Here is a 23864-nt window from a genome sequence, read left to right on the forward strand (position 1 = left end):
TAGTGCTCCATTACATTGCAGGGTGGATGTGAGCCATAATGCAAGTGACACAGCAACGTAACAAAAAGTGGATGGTAGGTGGCAAGTGCTTGCCTTTTGCTCACAGAAACTTACACCATAGCAGAAGAAATGGAGTGCTATTCATTGTGAATTGCTGGGATTCTAGGCAGCCCATAAACATTTTTGATAGTTTGTGGAACGAGGATGTTTTACAGTTTTTACTGACCACAAGCCACTAACTTTTTTTTTTTTTTTTTTTTTTTTTTTTTTTTTTTTTTTTTTCTGTTGCGCAATGGATCATGGCTCACCACAGCAGTGTAGACAAGCAGAATATATAGCCCAGTTTATGACTGAAATGCATCACATTTCAGGTAGAAACAATGTTGTTGTATAGTGCCTATAGTCGAAATTGTGCCAGCCTATAATCAATGTCGTGGGTTGAGGTAGTGGCCAAGCAACAAGAGGACAGAGTTTACATGACTAGTTCCAAAGTGAAGAAACAACCCTGAAGCTGCAGTGTATTTCTGTCCCAGATTGTGCCACAAGTACTGCCATGTAACCATGGTGGATTAGTGAATGTGGGTTACTCCATGTATGATATGTCAGTTTTCAGATGCGCCTTAACTTTTACCTTATAAAATGTCTTTGGTCACTATTCTTGGATTTGTTGATTGTAGTGGACCTTCTGACATTCTCTTCTCATTTAACTGCTGGAAATATTATTATTAATGATTATTTCTCCAAACTAAGCATGAACTAAGTTTTCATCAAAGTGAAAGCTGTGGAAAGCATGAAAATAGGAGTCAGTCAGTAAAAAGTATTTTACACTTATTTCTTGTTGAATATTGTAGTTGTTTCTTTCTGTTGGCACAGTCTTCATAGGTTCACAGCTGCTTCAAGCTAATGCTGCATGTAGATATCCAGAATCAGTTTATTTATACAAAAGCAACACCATGTAGCAGGAATGTTTGTTCTCTTCAAAATTACTTTACTGCATCTTTTGCAGTTTTCATGAAGTAACAGACTTATTGACATGAACTAGTAACTACCATCAAATGAACATAATCATGGTTAACTTCCAACTACAGGGTGTTACAAAACGGTACGGCCAAACTTTCGGGAAACATTCCTCACACGCAAAGACAGAAAATATGTTATGTGGACATGTGTCTGGAAACGCTTACTTTTCATGTTAGTGCTCATTTTATTACTTCTCTTCAAATCACATTAATCATGGAATGGAAACACACAGCAACAGAACGTACCAGCGTGACTTCAAACACTTTGTTACAGGAAATGTCCAAAATGTCCTCCGTTAGTGAGGATACATGCATCCACCCTCTGTCACATGGAATCCCTGATGCGCTGATGCAGCCCTGGAGAATGGCATATTGTATCACAGCTGTCCACAATACGAGCATGAAGAGTCTCTACATTTGGTACCGGGGTTGCGTAGACAAGAGCTTTCAAATGCTCCCATAAATGAAAGTCAAGAGGGTTGAGGTCAGGAGAGCGTGGAGGCCATGGAATTGGTCCGCCTCTGCCAATCCGTCAGTCACCGAATCTGTTGTTGAGAAGCGTACGAACACCTTGACTGAAATGTGCAGGAGCTCCATCGTGCATGAGCCACATGTTGTGTCGTGCTTGTAAAGGCACATGTTCTAGCAGCACAGGTAGAGTATCCTGTATGAAATCATGATAACGTGCTCCATACTGACGAAACTAAAATGAACTCTAACATGGAAATTAAGCGTTTCCAGACACATGTCCACATAACACCTTTACTTTATATGTGTGTGAGGAATGTTTCCTGAAGGTTTCGTGGTACCTCTTTGTAACACCCTGTATATCACACCAAATCAGTAACACACCCTCCAAGTTAAGAAGAACAGAGACTACACACATTTCAGTACAAAGATATGTTTAGATATTCAATATAATTGTTGTCTTTGACCAAAAAATAACTACTGATTAATATTTCATAAAAACACAAAATATAATATGTTTTACTGATTTTATCTATTTGAACAGTTATGGAATTAATAAATACTACATTAACAATCTATCAAGAGAGTCAAATATTATGTTATACTATGTACTTCAATACTTCACAAAAAAATGAGGTGTCTGTGGAACAGTTTCATTACAATAGCTCACCAATAAATTTGTAAACATGCACACATGAACAAAAATCTGACACAAAATAATTCTGCTGTCTAAAGCTGAAATTTTGAAAATAAAATTTAAGCAATATGAGTGTGGCATCAGAAATGCTGTGTAAGTAACATGATCAATGTAAATTCGAATTGGCATAATAAATAAAATCAGTATATTTCAAAAATATATATCATATCTCCATGTTGACAAAATTTTAGATTCAGCGACAAAAGGATTTACAAGTAGAACGCAAATGCGACATTAAGTTGTCTTAGCAATTAACATAAACAAAATTCAAATACATATAACAGTTTCCATGCCTCTTAAAAAGTGATAGACTATTATAATTAGCACACCATATTCATTAGATGAAACTGCATAAATGAGAAGTTTCTGCACAAAAAAATAGTGTCTACATAATCCCTGAAATTGAAAGAATAAAACAAAATACTTTAACTAATTAGCTGTGTATTGACTAATGCAATCAGCAATGCATGGAAGTGCGCAATTGATATAGAAAGAGCACAGAGGGAGACTTCTTACATTCCTCGCAGTTCTCCGCCTGTTGCGATGGATGGCGCTGCAAGCAACGCTTAATAAAGTGCGCAAACAAAATCTATGGATATAGAGGCCGCCACCTCAGTACGCATCGGTTTCACCGTGACGTCATCCAGCCAATGAGAAGCCGTCCACTGCTTATAAAAGCGGAAGCCTCACCGGTCCACGACAGTCAGTTTTACCCCTGACGAAGATGACGGAGGGAGTCATCGAAAGCTTGGGATTTTATCCAAATTTGACGCGGCAAGTAAACCGAGAACTTTTTATGCTAGCTGTGTATTTATTGCAGAAAGTAAGTGCTTGAAAATTAACTCACTATAACTATACAACATATTATAGTACAATAATGCTAAACTAGTAAAAATGATTATTTTACAAAAACAAAAGCATAATTTATAAAAGATAAAATTATCATTATTTTTCATTTCAATTTGGAAATAAGATTTCTCTCATAAGTACTATGCATACGGGCCTATGGTTGTATTGTCACATCGTGGACCCTTGCCCCTTTTCCAGGATGTTCCATGTCTTCTGTTATGATGACAGGATAGTTCCCTTTTTTTACCCTATTCTTTGCCACTGATGTATTTATAGCCATCACATTATCCATACACTTGTTGGCTGCATTTGGTAAACAAATATTTATGACTGTGCATTGTTCCTTATCTGATCTACTGAATACCTTTGATTGTTACCTCGGTTACCAACATGATAAAAATTAGCTGATATTTTCCTTGGAAAGGGGTTGGGAAATTATTTCCTCTCCATGATATTATTGCCCCAGTTCTCTCCCTGGACATTCTCATTAAGCCCTTTATTCAAGCTGTCTAACCCTTAAATCCAGGGAAACATATCACTGACAATTGTCCATCATCTATATCAGTTTCTCTTCATCACATAACGAAGTAATCTTCATATTGGCTACGAAGTCTTTCGCGACGTATTTCTTGAGTAAAATCTCTCGGTGTACATGCCGCGTCAATTCAGGATAAAACTCCAAGCTTTCGACCACTACCTCCATGGTCATCGTCAGGGCTAAAACTGACTGTCGTGAACTAGCCAGGTTCCCACTTTTATATGCAAAGGACGGCTTCTGATTGGCTGGAATACGTCATAGCAACAGCAACAGCGACATGGCGCGTAGTGAAGTGGTGCCCTCTACTTCCATAAATGTAGTTACTATCCTGTGTTGCTTGTAGCGCCATCCCTTGAATAAGGAGGTAAAGTGCGGGAAGTTTTTCTCTGCGATTTTTCTTTCTCCAGTGCACTCTTCCAAGTGTTGCTAAATGCATAGCCGTTGTCTCTGTTAACGTTATTATTGCTAAGTCTAATTTCGACTGCTTCCCGGATCACAGAGTCCCAGTAATTCAATGCGTGGGCTATTACTCTGGTTTCTTCAAATAAAATCTTATGCTTGTTAAGCAGGCTATGTTCAGCCACCGCTGACTTTTCCAAATACCTGTATTCCAGGTGGCGTTGGTGCTCGATGCAGCAGTCGGCAACGGTTCTTACAGACTGGCCCACATAGTTCTTGCCGCATTCGCAAGGAATAGTATAAATTCCCGGCACTCTTAAGCCGAGACTATCTTTGACTGGTCTCAGCATTTCCTTAATTTTCCTAGGTGGTCAGAAAACTGATGTTATTCCTTGCCTCTTCAGGACTCTGGCTATCTTGCTCATTGTAGCACTGCAAAAAGGAAGCCCCACTATGTGTTGGTCCTCTTCTTGTATGTGGCCGATATCGTGTCTTACTTTCTTGGACAATACTGATTTAATTTCACCAGCAGAATAACCATTCCTCTTGAAAACAGTCATCAAATGGTTAATCTCAGGACCGAGGTGGTCCTTGTCAGAAATAGTCCTGGCTCTGTGTACTAAAGTATTCAGCATAGCTCTCTTCTGAGACGGATGATGGAAGCTATGGCTATGCAGATATAAGTCTGTATGGGTTGGCCTCCTGTACACAGAATGGCCCAGTCACCCATCCGGCTTTTGCTCCACCAACACATCTAAAAAAGGTAACTTCCCTTCCTTCTCTACCTCCAATGTAAATTTTATGTTTGGATGTACATCATTCAAATGTTCGACGAACTGCTGCAGCGTGTCGCTGCCGTGTGGCCAGATTAAAAAAGTATCGTCAATGTATCTGTAGAAGCATGATGGGTAGAGGTGAGCACTGCTCAGCGCTCGTTCTTCAAAGTCCTCCATGAAAATATTCGCTATTGCTGGTGACAGTGGTGAACCCATGGCTGTTCCATCCGTCATTTCATAATAATTTCCACTGTATAAAAAGTAAGTGGTCGTCAAGGTATGCCGGAACAACTTCAAAATTTCTGAGGAGAAATGAGCAGCCAACAGTTGTAATGTGTCATCCACAGGTACTTTGGTGAACAGGGAAACCACGTTGAGGCTGACCATGATAACACTTGGGCCTATCTTTATCTGTTTTATGATACCAACAAACATTTTTGAATTCTTAATATGATGTGGGCAGTGACCAACTATAGGCACCAACAATTTAGTTAAGTGCTATGCAAGCTTGTATGTAGGAGAGCCAATAGCGCTAACAATCAGTCTCAACAGGACGCTCTCTTTATGAACCTTTGGCAAACCGTGCAGTCTTGGTGGCCTAGGTGCTCTCGGCCGTAAGTTCTTCACCAGTTTGTCAGAGAGGCCAGAGTTTTGTAGTAGCTCCCTTGTCTTCCTGCTGAGCGCCGATGTGGGATCCCGTCTGAGAATCCGGTATGTGCTGTCCTCCAGTAATAATCCAACTTTCTTGTGGTAATATGTAGCATTGAGGATTACCGTGGTGTTCCCCTTGTCAGCAGGTAAAACAACTAGATCTTCATCCTTCTGCAACAATTTCAGTCCTTGTCTCTCCTCTCTGCTGATGTTTGACTTAGGCGGCTTGGATGTCGCTAAAATCCGGCTAGTAGCAAGCCTTACATCATCCGCTGCTTCTTGAGGAAGATGACGAACTGCTTGTTCCACTCCACTAATGATCTCAACCACCAGTAACTTACGTGGAGCTGGGGCAAAGTTCAATCCTTTACTGAGAGCCGAGATGATAGCTTCATCAAGTTGCTTGTCAGAGAAGTTGATAACTGTGCAGTGAATGCCGTTGGACCCAGTAGTTCCTTGATCACGGTTAAGCCGCTCAAATTTATTGGCCTGTTTCGCCAAAGTCCTGCTTAAATTGGCTTGTTGGTGTGCCGTCAAAGTCATATCCACCCATTCCCAGTCCAATGGTGAGAGGACTCCGGCCAGAAATAAATGGCAACTAAATAACAGGCGAGCGTTCATGTCTAGTTCATACCTGGTATGACGTATCCTCTCTTTCACAATAGCATGGCTGGTCTTTCGTAAAATTCTGTTTACTGCAGTGCTTCTGATGTGGTGTTTGACGACTGCAAACTTTGGTACTACCTCCTTGTCATGACAGCGTTGTAAAAAAGCCAGATTGCTCAGCAACTGAGACTGTTTCAGGCGCAGCTTTTTCCAAAATCAGCAGTGGCTGAACATAGCCTGCTTAATGAGCATAAGATTTTATTTGAAGAAACCAGAGTAATAGCCCACGCATCAAATTACTGGGACTCTGTGATCCGGGAAGCAGTCGAAATTAGACCTAGTGATAATAAAGTTAACAGAGACAACGGCTATGCATTTAGCAACACTTGGAAGAGTGCACTGGAGAAAGAAAAATCGCAGAGAAAAACTTCTCGCACCTTACCTCCTGATTCAAGGGATGGTGCTGCAAGCAACGCGGGATAGTAATTACATCTATGGAAGTAGAGGGCACCACTTCACTACGCGCCATATTGCTGTTGCTATGACGTATTCCAGCCAATCAGAAGCCGTCCTTTGCATATAAAAGTGGGAACCTCGCTAGTTCACGACAGTCAGTTTTACCCCTGATGACAACCATGGAGGTAGTGGTCGAAAGCTTGGAGTTTTATCCTGAATTGACGCGGCATGTACACCGAGAGATTTTTAATCTTCATACTAATATCTTCAAAATGGAAAATTCTTCTATTGGGTTATCTAATTATTAGGTAGTTAAAAGCTATTCAAAGTATTTCTTATAACTATCCCAAGAATTATTAAAACAAAGATGAGGTGACTTACCGAACAAAAGCGCTGGCAGGTCGATAGACAAACAAACAAACACAAACATACACACAAAATTCAAGCTTTCGCAACAAACTGTTGCCTCATCAGGAAAGAGGGAAGGAGAGGGGAAGACGAAAGGAAGTGGGTTTTAAGGGAGAGGGTAAGGAGTCATTCCAATCCCGGGAGCGGAAAGACTTACCTTAGGGGGAAAAAAGGACAGGTATACACTCGCACACACGCACATATCCATCCACACATACAGACACAAGCAGACATATTTAAAGACAAACAGTTTGGGCAGAGATGTCAGTCGAGGCAGAAGTGTAGAGGCAAAGAAGTTGTTGAAAGACAGGTGAGGTATGAGTGGCGGCAACTTGAAATTAGCGGAGATTGAGGCCTGGCGGATGACGAGAAGAGAGGATATACTGAAGGGCAAGTTCCCATCTCCGGAGTTCGGATAGGTTGGTGTTGGTGGGAAGTATCCAGATAACCCGGACGGTGTAACACTGTGCCAAGATGTGCTGGCTGTGCACCAAGGCATGTTTAGCCACAGGGTGATCCTCATTACCAACAAACACTGTCTGCCTGTGTCCATTCATGCAAATGGACAGTTTGTTGCTGGTCATTCCCACATAGAATGCATCACAGTGTAGGCAGGTCAGTTGGTAAATCACGTGGGTGCTTTCACACGTGGCTCTGCCTTTGATTGTGTACACCTTCCGGGTTACAGGACTGGAGTAGGTGGTGGTGGGAGGGTGCATGGGACAGGTTTTGCATCGGGGGCGGTTACAAGGATAGGAGCCAGAGGGTAGGGAAGGTGGTTTGGGGATTTCATAGGGATGAACTAACAGGTTACGAAGGTTAGGTGGACGGCGGAAAGACACTCTTGGCGGAGTGGGGAGGATTTCATGAAGGATGGATCTCATTTCAGGGCAGGATTTGAGGAAGTCGTATCCCTCTAATATTTCTCATAATTTCTGAATTTCCTTCTGATGTTATACAGTATCACTGAAAGAATTAGTTGCAGCACTGGTGGATACAACTTTCTTTTGTAAACTTTTGTTCAATGAACTTTTGATGACGTTCCTCAAAACTAGTCAAAGTGTTTGGGGCACCAATTATTTCACCAAAATCTCTACTCTGTTCTAATGCTTGCACACAACTGAGAGTTGACTGTGCATCTCTTCAAATTGAAGATAGACAGTTTCTCTGTTTCATCTTATCCCATATCTCAAACTGTTTTTGACCTCCTTTCTGACTAAATCACAATGTTCCCCTAAAACTTTTTTAATTATTTTTCTTCGATTTTTATTTCTTTCATTTGTTTTTAATCCCTCTACATGTGTGTTAAAGTTTGAAATACTGTTTGACAACTCTTCTTTTTTGCCTTTAATACTGTTTGCTAATTTTCCAATTTTTTAAATAATTCCAGTAATTTGCTGTCCATCCTGTGAGTAGTAACCAGCATACAGTAGAAACATATATTCTCTTAAAAACACTTAAGCACTGTTACTCTGTTTTGGACACTGCTGCACACTGCCAGTGAAATGTTTTTCTATAAGTCATCATAGAATGACTTACTAAAAGAATTGTACTACGTATGTACTCCCTTCTGTATCATAACAAGATTTCCATTGTATGTTTACTTTTACAACAGTGAGTGAAGCAGACCATTTATAAATTGTAATTTATAATGTATCACTTCAGGTATATCTCATCCTTTGACATTCACTCTTCAAGGCAGAATTGACCATTTCCCAGAATGATCTTCAACTGTTTTGTTGTTTACTTTCTCGACATCACTCCCTCTCTCTGAGAGGTCCAAGGCACTGCCAAAGCATGCGAGAAGTCCACAGCAGGTGGAGACACGCAATAAGCATTATGTCTTGCCCATGTCTGGGGCTGGTGGCACTCATGCCTCATCTGTACATACGTTAAACCAGTGCACACTGCAGAATATTCCACACTTATGCTTCAGTTATTATGAATATCTTTTATTGGCTTAAGAAAATAAAGGCACAACATGCTATTCCAGAAAATCCCTTGTTATACCACAGTATCTGGTGTGACATGTCCTAGGGCAAAGAATGCCCATACATTCCCACAAAATTTTTGCACATAATTTTCTGAGCTATGTGTAAACTGTCTCATTGATGTATCCAGGCAACAGCAAACTTAGTGAGAAGTGAGGTAGTGCGATGAGGAATCCAGAGGGACTGCTAAGCTTGGGCATGCTGCTGGCTCAGTTACCAGCACAGCAAAGTCAACCAGCATCCCTTTGGACTGGCTGGGTATTTGACAGAGCCAAAAACAAGATGTCCATATGGACATAGTAGAGCTGTTGCCTTATTCTGCTGGTCACTGCTACCTAATAACTGTAGTGGATTGTTTCATGAGATGACATGAAACTACTCTCATACCAGACACCTCTGCAGAGATGATCACAAAGGTGTTGTTGCTTACATGCTTCTTGAGATTTGGCCTTCCTGAAAACATTACTGTTCATCATTGATGACATTTAGTCACAGCTGTTTAATAAGGTCCTTGAACCAGCAGCTGCAACAGTCTTTGCACCACTAGCTATCCCACTAGTAAGCAAATAGTGGAGAGGTTGCATCGCGTGCTAAAGGTGGTACTGGTGTGTTGCTCATCAGTGTGAACAGAATGGACTTAGGTACTTCTGATTTAGAACTGTGGAGAGTGAGTAGGTCATAACACCCAAGACAGCTTCCCCACAGCATATGACCAAGCGAGGTGGCACAGAGGTTAGCACGCTGGACTTGCATTCAGGAGGATGGTTTAATCCCATGTCTGGCCTTCCTGATTTAGGTTTTCTGTGATTTCCCTAAATCGCTCCAGGCAAATGTGGGGATGGTTCTTTTGAAAGGGCACGGCTGACTTCCTTCTCCTCCTTCCCTAATCCGATGAGACTGATGACCTCGCAGTTTGGTCTCTTCCCCCAAACAACCCAACCCATCCCAGATGCCTCACCACTGGTATTGCTAGGTTTGCACACATCATTAGAGAAGGATCTGCAATATTTGCCAGCCCAGCTGGTCTACAGTGAGCAGTTGAGTGTGCCAGGTGAACTCATTGCATAAGCACCACTCCAGCAGACTGCTCCGGGAACAGTGATAGAGTTCACCACACTTCAGCTCCCAGATGAGATGTTCACTTGCAGTCTTACTTGTCAGGCACAAAGAGAAAGGTTCCCTTTTATAAAGATCTGTTTACAGTATCACATATTGGACAGAGATGATACCTTGCACCCATCTTTGTGCCCATTGTATACTGGTCCCTACAGGGCAAATTTGAAAGAACGCTTTTAAGCTGAAACAGATTTCATAGAGTGACTAAAGCCTGCCTACCTCTACAGGCTCCTCTGCAGCATCATCCTGGCAAATTCCCTCCAACCTGTGCCAAGGCTACAATGTTTAGTGACACTACAGCCTTCCAGGAGACTCCAGAGGCCCACACTATTTGGCCAGCTGCTGTCACGACCCTTCCCTGCCCCCTCTCTCAGCCCCCCTTGTCACAAGGTTTGGCTGATGCTTCAAGCACCAGTACCCCAATATTCCTGCAGGTACTGGCTGTAAAAGGGTAGGCGAGGGGGAGGGTGGAGGGAACATTGGTGGAGCACTGTCAGCACATGTGCAAGTAGCCAATGCAAGGGATAGAATATGAATTGCTGGCACTGGTTTGGCTGAGTATTACTGATAGAGAGTTTTGTTAGATATTATTTGTATTCATATTTACTTACTAGTTTCTACTTAGGGTGTTTCTTACTACTTAGTGTGTTTGTTACTACTTATGTATGCATGTGCATGTGTGCCTGTGCATATATGAAGAAGAATGTCAGTGATGTGTGTGCAGTGATAGGAACATACTGAGTAATCTCTGTGTCCACAGTTTTGTATGGAAGTCGTTTCTTGCCAGCAAATTACTATGGTCCGTGGTATAATTGTAAATTCCACTAAAAAAATTCTAGTCACACTTTCTTCCAGCCATTCTTGTTAGAGACAATGCCTCAATAGCAAGATATCACTACACAACACCATCTCTTACTCATCTTTTTATTATTTATGTGTAACAGCTTGTGTACCTCTAACTCTGTTAAAGACATCAGTTCCCTGTTGATTTAAACAAGTGTAAAATTAGTGTGATGGCAGACTGGGGCAAGCCTTTTTATTTGATGCCATACTGGTGGACTGCATACCACATTCAGTACTAAAAAATATGTCAGCTTCACTAGCAATCACAAGATGGAGTTTAACCCATTCCAGACCTTTCCACCACACAAAAAACCCAAACTGATCACTATGAACCTAATCTGGAACCACCAGAGCACTGATCAGCCAAAACTAACCACTACACTGTGGAGGCCATCTGACAGTCTTTGGTATTCTGAAATTTTGTTGTAATGTCTGCTGCGCACGTTGTGTGTCATTGTCACATCTGTCAGTCAGTATTTGTGCCAACCAGGGATGTTATTTGTATTGTGTGGTGTAGTGTCATGTGTGCATGGTAATACGTGAATTGTGGCCATCAAGCAGCTTCTGTGCTAGTGACCGGGGGTGCTGAATTTTTATATGTTCTTGTGGTTGTTCTATATGTCATTTATTGTCTGGTGTGAACTCTATCCACTTTTGCATGTTCCATGATTTTAGTTCTGTTCTCTTATTGTTTAGTGTCAGCAGTAATAACTTCTTCTAGTTCATAAGTATTCTCAAGTTAAGTACGTTTTTGTCATTGTGTCTATGTTCCTGACTGGCTATTCATCATCTGTAACAATCTGTTGTGTGACCTAGTTATATAAACACAACTATTCATCAATAAATAATTTGTAATCCACTGCACTCTCTTCTTCCAGGAGAACACGTTATTCAAAAGTTGATTGGCCCAAATTAAGCTGAACTCGACACTGTCTTTATATGTCTAATTTCCTTGAGGATTCTTGTAAATTGGGCAGATTAGGAATTTTGCAATACAGTTTCATCTACTATGACGAATTACCCTATAATTTTACACCAAAAGATAATGAAATCCTGCTATGTCATACAGTGGATGCCACCAAGATAACATTGATCTGCAATGTACAGAGGGCATTTGACAATAATTTAAAGGAACTTTGGGCTTACTGAGGAACTAGATTTGTGTATGGCTCACCCTCTGGCAAAGGTGAGCCATGCTGAGAAACATCCTCCCAAAGAACAAAATATACAGATTTAACTAGTGAAACTACTCACACTTTTATCTCTGAAAACCAGATTTGCCAAGATCACTTGTAAATCTTTTAGTTGATTATCAGTTTCGACAGGTCTGTGCTATGATCATCAGATCTTGTAACATATTAACAGAAGTTTGTGATCCTTACAAACTTGATTACCAACTACTGTTCATATGTTACCAGATCCAATGATGACAGCACAGATGTCAAAACTGGTAACCAATAAAAAGATTTGCAAGCGAATTTGTTGAATCTAGTTTTTAAAAATAATCTAACAGTTCAGATTGCCCCAACAGTTGATGAAATGTCAAAGGGATACAGCTATATTTTGTTAATTATTTGACTCTATATTTATTCCAATTACCAAATTTTAGTCAGTTCCACTGGTGCCCTGTGACAAACCATTTAGTTTCTGGACAATATGTTGACAAGAAAAAATTCCCATACAAAAACTGTGAACACAACCATTTCTTAGAATCTTCCTTTTATTGTGAGGGCAAGACATTTCCCTTCAAACATGTGCACACACACATGCACACACATGAAGTAAGTGGTAACAAACATACTAATTACTAACAATAACAGTAAGTAGTTACTGAAAACTTAATACAAAGAATATCTAACAAAACTCTCTATCGATAAAAAAGACTGCCAAACCAGTACCATCAATTCATCTTCTATCTTTTCCATTGGCTACTTACATAGGAAATGATGCACCACACCAGCCCTCTTCCCCCTCACCTGATGTGTGGTGCAGAGGTTCCAGGTTAGATTCATTGTGATCACTTTGGATTTTTTTGTGTGGTGGATAGGTCTGGCATGGATTACACTCCATATTATGAGGGCCAGCAAAGTTGGTTCATAATTTTTAGTACTAAACAATGACATGTACCCCACTGACTTGGCATCAAATAAATTGTCTTGCCCCAGTCTGCCAGCACACTAATTTTACACCCAGAAAGCTGTGGGGAACCAGTGTCTTTAATAGAGTTAGAGGCACACAAGTTGTTTCACATAAATAATAAAAAAATCTGTATGGAGATGGAGGTGTGTAGTAACATCTTGCCAATGAGACGCCATCTCAGATATTAATGCACCTGCAGTAAGTAGTAACCAACACATTAAGAAGTCTGAAGTATACTAAATAGTAAGAAACACACTATGTAGTAACTAAAAAGTAGATACAAATAATATCTAATAAAACCCTCTATTGATATGAAAACTCTGCCAAACCAGTGTCAGCAATTCATCTTCTATCTCTTGCATTGGCTATTTGCACAGGAACTGGTGTTGCCTCCCCCCCCCCCCCCCCCTCCCCACCCTCCCTCTGCTCTTTTTACAGCTGGGCACCTCCACGAATATTGGGGTACTGGTGTTGAACCCATCAGCCAGCCCTCATGACAAAGGAGGCTGAGGGTGTGTGTGGGGTGGGGTGGGGGGTGGGGGGGTGGGGGGTGGGAGGGGGGGGGGGGTCACAACAGCATAGAATATCCTCCACATAGAGGCAGTCAGGCTTTAGTCACTCTATGCTAAGGGGACTGTTTCATCTCAAAATCATTCTTTCAAAAGTGCCCTGTAGGGACCAGCATATGGTGGGCACAATGGAGGATATGAGGTATCATCTTTGAGCCCCACATATGATATGGTAAACAGATCTTTATGAAAGTGAAGTGTCATATGGACTCTGTCACTGTTTCTGGCGCAGTCGGCTAAAGTGGTGCTGGTTCAATGAGTTCACATGGCACACCCAATTGCTCGCTGTAGACCAGCTGGGCTGTCAAACATCGCAGATCCTCCTCTACTGATGTGTACAAACCAGTGGTGAGGCATCTGTTCACAATAATGAGTAACACACTAGTGCCACCTTTAGCCTGCAATGCAGCCTCTCACCATTTGTTTACTAGTGGATGGAAAATAGTGGTGCAAAGATGGCTGCAGCTGCATGTTCAAGGACCTCATTAAACAGCTGTGACTAAGTGGCATCTCTGATCAACAGAAATGTTTTGAGGAATATCAAACCTCAAAAAGCATGTAAGCAACAACACCTTTTAGTTAGCAGTGAACAGCAGATTAAGAAAACAGCTCTGTTATGTACACCTGTATAATCTAAAATTTTTGCTTTTGGCATTGTAAAATGCCCAACCAGTGTGAAGGCATGTTGGTCGACTTTGCAGCTCTGGCAATTGAGGCAGGAGCACGCCCAATCTGGGTAGCCCCTATGGATTAATGAGCACACCACCTTGCTTCCCACTAACTTTGCTGTTGCCCACATGCCTAGATAAGCCACATTACCTAGGCACTTAAAAGCAGGGCTCAAATTAGTGGCGCAAAAAAGAGAGTGCATTTGTGAAACTCCAAGAATTTGACAAAAACAAGTGAAGATACAATGTTCCCAACAGCAACATGAGTCAACAACTGAGAATACATAAGCAGGCACACAATGTGGTGTTGCCTAAATTATGTTGAGTAACTAAGAAGAAATAAGTTTAATGTGATTACAAGTGAAGAAGCATTAATAGGTATCAAGACTAGAGGAAAGAACAATAGTTGACCAAAGCAACATGGTCAACAGTGATAGATATTCATTTGTCCAAAGCAACTTTTGCTATGTGTGTGAACAAGAATCTCGGACACACCACTGAAGAATTCCATGTTGCAACCTCAAGACTACAGTTGCAGCAGTTATCTCAGAGTATCCTTATGGCAGCTGACCAGCTCAACAACAGTGCAGCTTCACTTCACAGACTCGCAGCCTAACAACAGACTATGTAACAATGGTGCATCAGCTCACTGTTATGTCACACAGTAAGTGTTTGACACATCGGCAGCACAATGTGACTAATTGTCCAACTGACTGGGTGAGCTGTAAACAGCACAAACTGATTTTTAGTAGCAAACTTATGACTCTATTCTGCATTAGAACTATTTATCTATTTACTACCAGTTTTGGTCAACAAACACTATCTGGTATGAAAAACTGACCAATAAAAGACACATATTAATCGTGTTGAGCCACAAAATTGCATTAGCTATCAAGCTCATGAGTAATAATAGAGAAGACAATAAATTTCCCACATCAGCAACCCTTGTTGGGCACATGAACAAGAAACTGGACATATATAGTCTAGCTTTTTTAGTAAATCATTTTATGATGAGATGTAGCAATACATTTCACTGGTGTTGTGTGATGGTGTCCAAAACAGTGTAGCAGTATTTAAGTTCAAATGGTTCAAATGGCTCTGAGCACTATGCAACTTAACTTCTGAGGTTATCAGTCACCTAGAACTTAGAACTAATTAAACCTAACTAACCTAAGGACATTACACACATCCATGCCCGAGGCAGGATTCGAACCTGCGACCGCAGCGGTCGATCGGCTCCAGACTGCAGCGCCCAGAGCCACACGGCCACTCCGGCCAGCAGTATTTAAGTGATTTGTGGTTTACACTGTATGTCAGTTACTACAAGCAGGATGGAGGGCACAAAATTGAAATCATTTTAAAAAATGGACAGCTTAGCTGTCAATATTAATGCCAATAAAGAAGAGTTATGCAATAATATTTCAGACACAAACATACAAGCAGAATAATTAAAAACAATAGAAAGCTATAAAAACCCAAGGGGAGGAATTAAATAAGTTTTATAAAAACATTGTGATTTAATCAGGAAGGAAGTTCAAGAACAGTTTAAGGAGGCATGCAGTAAAATGAAAGAGAGGAGCTGTCTGCTCAGGAGTTTGAAGAAGTGCATAGCCAAATTTCAGATATGTGAGCTCAAATCCAAGCATTAGAACAGAGTGGAGATTTTGGTGAAATAATTGGTGCCCCAAACACTTTGACTATTTTAGAGGAATGTGGCCAAGAGTTAGTTGAAGAAAATGTCAAATGAAATGTGGATGTGAAATGCGTGAACTGTCTTCAAAAATGGACATATCAATGAAAGACAATTAAAATGAAGAAAGGACTGCAAAATAATGTTACAAAGCAACAATGAAGATAAGTGCATCATCCAGCTTCACATTTTTCTGTTTTGAACTACCCTTTTGTGTAAACAAACTATCAAAAAGTGAAGGAGCAAAACTTTTAAATTTAGTGAATGAAATGTTAGCCAAAATGAAAGATTTGCAATCAACAATTAATTCCACCTGTGTCTCTGTCATCTCTAAAATGGGGAAGTTAGAAAATACATCTGATCCTAGTTGCAACACTTTGAGAGCTACAATTATTTCCAGTCATGACTCTTTGTGAACTACAATTAATTGCAGTTATGAAGTTAGGAATTAACTGAAAGGAACATAAACTGCATTAAGTAATATTGTAAAAGAAACTTTTGGTAAAATTAAACCTGTTTCCAGAGAGGAACAAACAATTGAAAAAGATTGTAATATTCCTGTTGTAAATGAAATGTGTAGAATAAACCTTACCATTGATGAACTCACCAACCAGCCACTGTGGCCGAGCAGTTCTAGGCGCTTCCGTCCAGAACCGCACTGCTACTATGGTCGTATGTTCGAATCTTGCCTCGGACATGGATGTGTGTGATGTCCTTAGGTTAGTTAGGTTTAAGTAGTTCTAAGTCTAGGGGACTGATGACCTCAGATGTTAAGTCCCATAGTGCTTAGAGCCATTTGAACCATTTGTGATGAAGTCACCTGTAACAAAGCTGAATGAAATTTGGGACAGTATAATTGTTTCAGACAGTGGCATTCTTGTTGTACAGGAAACCTGGGTGAACACTTGACCACCTGTAAACATACATTCAATAAACTGTAGCAAATCCTCAGAGTATGTTCACAAATTTAATAGAGAAAAGAGAATCATCAGAAGCAGAATTAAACCAAAGTTACAACTATGTATAGAAAGTATTTGTAAGGAACTTAATTGCTGTAACTTTACGATGACAAGCTATGATGGCAGTAGACCTATATAGCAAGATGTTGTGAAAACTTTGGTTTAGGGATGTTTTGACAAACTTTAAAGTTGGATTGTGGGAAAGTACATGTGTTGTTAGTGTTGTTGTGCAGCAAAGTTGTGAAAAATACAAATAAAAGGAAGTGTAGATGTTATTTAGACAATATGTGACAAAAATACTGAAATGTGGTATGATACAACTAGGGCTAACTAATGGATTGGAAATAAGTGAAATCCAGCAATGTGAATTAGAAAAATTGTAACAGTAGTTCCCTCAGGGACTTATATGTACTCTGTGCAACATGGGATTAACTAACCAGGTCCTTAGTGGTCTTTCAGTATTACTACAATGGTTTCTACTGTCATACGACTTGATAGAATGGTCCTGTGTAAATAAAGAAATTGAAACTGCAAATAAAGAGATGCAAAATATTTGCAAGCAGTTTGAAAATGTAACATTTGTGAACATCAGCAATTTAGGGAAAAGATTTCACACAACACACAGTTCTCATCTAAATATACTTGGAAAAAAATGTAATAGTAACAAAAATTTTAAAACTAGTTAATAAAATCTCAGATGTGCAGTGTGATGATAGAAAAGTCATACCTCTCATGAACAGCAAGTGAGTGTTACCTGGAGACTCAAATGTGAAATCTGCTGTCAGTGAAGCTACACCTCTCCAAGACAAATGTGAAATTTTATTAATGCAAGTGAACACACCATATGTTAAGGAGGAGCCAAAGGAAAAATACATCTGTGTCATTCAGTGATAATTTTTTTATGGTTTCAAGCCAAGAAGAAAATAAAAACGTGAAAAACCAGCCTGCTAACTCACAGATAGGCCACAACAACATCCTACTTTTACACATTCAGGATCTTGAAAGTAAAGTTGAAATTCTGGAGGAGTTATTGCCACAGAATAAGTATTCTTTCTTATGTCTATCAGAACATTGGCTTAAACCAGAACAAATACAATACTATGTACCAGAAGGTTATAAACATGGAAACAGTTTTTGCATATCTCAGCTCCATAATGGTGGTACTGTTATCTACGTTTCAAATCAAATAGAGTGTAGAGCACTAGATCTTAGTTGGGCATGTGTAGAGAAACACTTTGAAATTACTGGGATCATATGTGATACAATGAAACTTATCATAGTATGTATCTACCATTCCCCTGACTCAGATGATAAAACTTTTTTAGATAATTTAGACAGTGTACTCTGCTACATAACGAAGTGGAAACGGTATGTAACTGTAATTGGGGGAGACTTTAATTCAAGCTTTGATGTAACATGTAACAAACCTAGTGTAATTAAGTTACTGAATATGCTAAGGCAGCACAACTTCCATCATGTAAATTCAGAACCAACAGGACTAAAAGCATGCTTGGATAATGCTTTTGTCAACTGTGCCCGTGATATGTACTCTACCAAGGTAAAGGAGTTTGTTTTCTCAGACCATTCCATGTTAACAGTAGATTTAAGACATTTTATAAAAGGGGATGAGAGCAAAGCTGCACAAAAGTTAACAAAATCTAATACCTTAATATTAACAAAACACAATATCATAAAACTAACACACCAGCTGAGCATAACAAACTGGGACAAATTATTTCAAAACTGTGATTCCAGTGCCCAAACAGTTTATGAAACATTCCACAATTACTTAACAGGTACTTTACAAGCCTATCTTGTTCAAAAGAAATATCATACAACAAAAAAGGGTAAATTGTGGTACACCAAAGAACTGGACAATCTAAAAAATAAGCTACTGCTGTTGAAGTGCCTTGCCAAGGTAACCAATTCTAATGAAATTAAGGATCTTGAAAAAACCACTAAGAAACTGTATAAGAAAGAGTTACAATTGGTGAAACAAAGATACAACACAAATCTCATAAAAACTAGTAAAAACCAATGCAAAATAGCCTGGTCAGTAATTAATACTGTTAAAGGTGAAGCCAGAAACTTTAACAAGACAGTCCCAATACCAGCAGATACATTCAATAAAAATTTTGTAAGCTGTGCTGATGATATCAGAAAGTTGATCAGTAAACCCAATGTAACATGTATATATTATCTTAAGAGTGCAAAACTAAATCATAATAGAACCAGATCATCATTGAAACACTTTAAAGAGGTACACCAACTTGAAGTTATTAAAATAGTCAAATAAATGAAAAATTCATAGAGTACAGATATTTTTAAAATGTCAAACAATCTATGGAAAGAAATCATACATCACATTGTAGCACCATTAACATAGTCTATAAACCTGTGTCTCATAGAAAGGGTTTTTCCTGATCCTCTCAAACTATCCAAGGTAACTCCAGTCTTTAAGAAGGTCATCAAATCAGATCCTGAAAACTACAGGCCAATTTCACTAATTCCAGTACTAGGAAAAGTCTTTGAAGGCGTAATATATCAGCAGATGTATGAGTACCTAGAAATAAATGATATGTTAAGTGCATCACAGTTTGGTTCCAGAAAAGGAAGGTCAGCTATACATGCCATAGAGCTCTTAGTCAGAGACATTTTAGCAGCATTCGAGGACCTTGCTCACACACAGGTAACCTTATGTGATCTCAGCAAAGCTTTTGACTGTGTTCACCACTCACTTTTGCTCTCTAAACTTGAGTACTATGGAATATGTGATAAAAGTTTAAAACTCATCAAATCATACCTCAATAAAAGGAAACAGATGGTGAGTTCAGGAAGTCATCTGTCAAACACACTTGAGGTTCAACACGAAGTGCCACAGGGATCTAAAGTGGGACCACATCTTTTCCTTGTACACATAAATGACTTACCAGGAAATATAGATGTAAAGACATATATGTATGCAAATGATACAACTTTTCTGTCTGTAAACCATGTATTTGATAACCTTGTAAGTGATATGAAATTGGCAAAAGTAAATGCAACATCATGGTTTAATGCAAATGGTCTACTATTAAATGAGGAAAAGACCCAGAATATGTGGCTCAGTCTATCACAGACTGCAAAAATAGAAAAACAAAAGGCAACAGTCTAACATGGAACACTCATGTTGATCAAATAGTGGTTGGGTTGTCAAGAGTTATATATTTGTTGAAGAGACTGATGTGTTGTGTGACATTTGAGTACATAAGGACAGCGTACTTTGCCTTTTTTCAATCTGTTTTAAGGTATGGGTTAATACTCTGGGGAAACATCAGAAAATAAATGAAATTATGGTGATCCAGTAGAAAGCAATCAGAGTAATGGCTAAGGTAGATAACAGAACACATTGTAAACCATTGTTCATTAAATATAGAATTTTAACAGTTATTAATTTATATATTCTTGACACCATTAACTACAGACTTGCTGAACTACCTAATTTACATGTAACAAATCAAAGACAAGACTACTATACAAGAACCTGTATTTCTTTGCCATTGTCACAAAATAGATTAGCTAAAACTAACAATAATCATAAGTATATGGCAATTAAAATATATAACAAATTGTCTAAAAATTTGTCAGTCAAGCCTGGCAAGTTATTTAATGAAAATGTACATAACTTCTTGTTAACTAATCCACTCTATTCATTAGTAGAATTTTTAGAAATGCCCAGTATCAACTTAAATATGTAAAAATTTATTTTGTAAAATTAATAGGTTAAGTGAACTGACAAAGTGTATTGCATGTAATAATGCTGAATGACCAATAAAGAATCTGAATATGAATCTAAACAATTGTGTAGGAACTGACTCAATGCCATGGGCTAAAACGTTGATCTCAGAGAGCTTATTTGAATTTTATTTTAGTACAAATATTACCAAATTGAGAAAAGCCAGGAATGCTGTAGGATAGAATTTTTTGTATTATTGTCCATCTTTATGCCAGGAAACAAAATCTGATATCCTGCAGAGGGATTTGCCATATATGATGTTACTGGAAGCATCCTTGTGCTTCATTCAAATACTATATGAATCACTAGTAATAGTAAATATGCAAGTAAATATGCAAATACGCAACTTTTGCAACATAGATTGCAAAAGTTAAACTTTTGTTTCTATTTCATATTATTATTTTTTTAATGTACTGCAGAAATAATGGTGACTATTTTCACATTGACAGTTAAATTTATTTTCAATCTGACCACTATATTTACCATTACCATATACTATATACCAAATCCATACATGATGCTTCTGGAAGCATCTTTATGCTTTATCCAAATACTATATGAATCACTATTAATAGTAAATATGAAGGTCAGATTGAAAATAAATTTAACTGCCAACGTGAAAATAGTCACAACTATTTCTGCAGTACATGAAAAAATAATAATATGAAATAGAAACATAACTTTAACTTTTGTAATGTATGTTGATTGTCTAATTATGCTTGTTGTTAGGAGAAAAAGCTTATCAGAAGTACTGTCAGATCCAAGGGAATATTGTGTGACATTTGAGAACTGCAAGGTAATGTATTTCTTGAGTAAAAATGTATGGTCTTGTCATGAATAAAATATGACAATTACATGTAGAGCATTATTTGATTATGATGTTGTAAGGATGATGATTAGGGAGATATTTGATATTGTAATGGTGTTAGAAGGAGGATACATGATACTATGATGACGATGTTTACAGAGGCTATTGAGATGACATTTTTGATACACCAGGTGGCCCAGGCATGTCATCCTTCTTCAATGTTTGTTAATTACAGATACCACAGATGCCAAAAAGCTAGCCTAAGCAGAACAGTAAAGGGGACTCCATACCAACAGAGAGGAGACCATGCTAAACAAAAGACCAGTGATTGAAAGCAAACACTATACAGCTACAAATGGTCTTATAGCTCATTGCTGGAAAACTTGCTTGCTATAGGAGGGGTGCGGGGTTTGATTCCTGAGCTTGAGAAAGGTGTCTGTGTAAAAGCATGGTTGTCCCTGACCGCAACAATATGCGCAAGGGCCAAAGCATATTAGTTATCCATTTCAAGGCATAACAATGTATATACTATGGACAATGCATAATGCACCAATTCATGCTTCACAACTGGCAGTATAACATAAATGCTATCATATCTTTGACTACACTAAAGAACAATGAATATAATAAGTTTCATAAATGATGTTCCTTTAACCCTGGGTTATAGAGTGACAAATCTTTATAATATATATAATACATTACATCTTTATAATACAGATGTTCAAATGCGTGTCCGCCTTGTTGGATGCATTGATGTAAGTGCCTCTCAGTATTAGTGTGGACACCTCTTAACATTTCTGCAGACTCTGTAATGCAAGCATGACATTTTCATTCTTTTAACACATCTGGATTTTCCAGTTCCGCTTCATAAACCCTGGCTTTGATATAATCCCATAAGAAAAAACCAAGGGCAATAATTCAGGTGATCTCACTGGCCATCAAATGAAACCGCCACAACCTATCCACCGTTCATACAACAATGGGGTGATGCACCATCATGCTGAAACCATTGTCTCAAATTCAAATAAACTGGTCCAGTGATGTGCTCTCCTAGAATGCCCCACCATACATTACCACCCCAGTGCAGTTGCACGTGATGTGGTCATACCCAGTGACGATTTGCAGAAGCTCAAAAATGTAGATTGTGCCTATTGATAGTGATATCATTGTCAAAATAGCGTTCATCTTCCCATAAAATCTGCCTGATGAAATCCAGATTCATGCCTACTTTATTTACAAGATGTCTGCAGAATGATACCCAATTTTGGAAATGATTTCCATATAGCTGTTCGTGGGGGTGCAGCTTAAAGAGATGCCATTTTAATTCCTCCAGAATCCTTTGTACCGAAGTTCTAGATATCCCCAGGTCTGCTGCAGCTCTTCATCCTGATTATGATGAGAAGTAGGTATTACTGCACAAGATCTAATGACTTTCATAATATTAATATTAATAATAATAATGACCATATAATTATTATTATTAATATTATTATTACCTCCTCAAGGACTACCACCTTAATGTTGGTGGGGAGGTTTGTGTGCATCAGTGATCCACTGACTCATGCTGGTGGGAGCTGTGCTCCTGGTAGGATCACTCATGCCAGACAGGTCAGTTGGTGAGATTACAAACAAACAGTAGTCCCCCCAGGGGGCTCCTGTCTTGGGAGTAGGTGGGTGGCAACCACATGGGCCCTTAGCTATGTCTGACATTACTTCCACTTACTTGCATCAGGCTTCTTCTGTTTTCTTTCCCATCGGCCTCCCTTGGCCAACTCTTACTCTTTCAACCCCAGTGGTATTAGGTTTTGAGGTCTGAGGGTGTCTTTCATTTCTCTTTTCTATTCTCCAACAATCAAAGGTTGGCATAGGACACCGCTCATGCTGCCGATACCTGTTTGGAGAAACAAAACTCTGGGAACTGTTCACTGAAATTTGAGAAATCAATCAGACCTCAAGGAATTCAATGCTGCTCTGCCAACAAACCCTACTCCCACATCCTAGAAGGCATGAGTTGTGAGACCCCTAGACAATATATGATGCACAGTGGATACAGGCTACAAAGCCAATGGGAGAGGATGAAAGGCAAACTTATTTCCAGTACCTTTAAATAACCAGAACATATTGACTAAGGGAAATAACCCCAAAAGAAAATCCTGGCCCTCCTAGAAGGGAGTTGAGGAGGTGGCTGGTAACCAACTCTCAGAAAACACAGGCTACTCCCAGTACCCAAACAAGCCTCGGAAACATGATGGTCTCAAAGGTAAATGACAAGGCTATGAAAAAAGACAAAGAGAAATGGTTAAATCGACACATCAAAGTAGCAACCTGGAATGTGAGAGGAATTTCCCAAAAGGAGGTGGATCTAGTAAATATACTAAACAACATGAACATCGATGCTGTAGCACTCACAAAAACTAAAAAGAAATCAAGAGGAAATAA

This window comes from Schistocerca serialis, chromosome 12 (genome assembly GCF_023864345.2).
Source record: "Schistocerca serialis cubense isolate TAMUIC-IGC-003099 chromosome 12, iqSchSeri2.2, whole genome shotgun sequence".
NCBI classification, from domain to species: Eukaryota; Metazoa; Arthropoda; class Insecta; order Orthoptera; family Acrididae; genus Schistocerca; species Schistocerca serialis.